The 1,024-nt window shown below is 46.7% G+C and overlaps 1 protein-coding gene across 1 annotated transcript in view; it reads left to right on the forward strand.

The window, feature by feature from the left end:
- LOC118415594 (probable ATP-dependent RNA helicase DDX60) overlaps positions 1–1,024 on the forward strand; it is a 58,211-nt gene that overhangs the window by 9,055 nt on the left and 48,132 nt on the right. The window lies entirely within an intron of this gene.

Genomic DNA, 1,024 nt, shown 5'->3' on the forward strand with positions numbered 1-1,024 from the left:
AACATCCGGTCAGCACCGATCAACTAGCCGAACCTTTCTTCAGTGACCAAACTCAACTCCACGGTGAGCTGCCATATTGTTGTATCTTGTTACAAACTTGTACTTTCATGGATACTTCAACTACGAACATTGCCATTACCGGACACTCTTTTGTATCCCGACTGAAGTCATTTGTCCGGCGTCGTACTACGACAGCCTCCGGACGAGCAATTTGTCCTGATTTTTGGGTATCTAACGTAGACATTCAGTTTCATGGCGTGCCGGGCTGCACCATCCCAAAATATTACGCTAGTGTGCTCCCGATTCTGCAGCAAACCAGTCCTCACATTGTGTACGTAGAGCTAGGGCACAACGATATCTGTAGACGCCAGTGGGCTCCGGAAACCATAGCTCATGATCTAGTAGCTTTAGCACGTAAAATCTCTGAAATCCATTCAGTCCGACAGGTGATCCTAGCCGAACCAATCTGGCGATTGAAATCCCCCCGAAACATGCCGGACTTCCATTCACGCATCCATGATTTCCGTAATGAGTTTCGTCCCCTAGTCGACGCCACCCCATCCGTTCACAAATGGTACCACGCAAAGCTGTGGCAGAAAAACCCTAACTATTTCGTTGCAGATGGTCTCCATCTCAGTGACCTAGGCAATCTGCAATATTACCGAAGCGTTCGGGGAGCATTAATCCCACATTTACCTTCTCAGTAAACTTTATCTAGCGACCTCCATGCGTTTTAGATAGCGGAAGCGTTGGGTAGTTCAGCCTCGCCGCATTTCGCGCCTTTCTGGGCGTCTTAGTTGCTCACAATTGGTGAGCTGTCTGGTGGTTAGATTTGTGAGCTTTAACCTGAAAACAATGTTGTTTGTATTTTCCCACGTCTGACAATGTCATGATATTTGGATGTCCATAGCCCAGTACGCGATCAACATGCTGTGTATCCCCATGGGAATTACCCCCTAAAATATCATGTGACGTCATTTGTATTACTGTTTCTCTGATGTGACTCAGACTGTTTGTTATACTT

This window comes from Branchiostoma floridae, chromosome 5, assembly GCF_000003815.2.
Source record: "Branchiostoma floridae strain S238N-H82 chromosome 5, Bfl_VNyyK, whole genome shotgun sequence".
Taxonomy (NCBI): Eukaryota; Metazoa; Chordata; class Leptocardii; order Amphioxiformes; family Branchiostomatidae; genus Branchiostoma; species Branchiostoma floridae.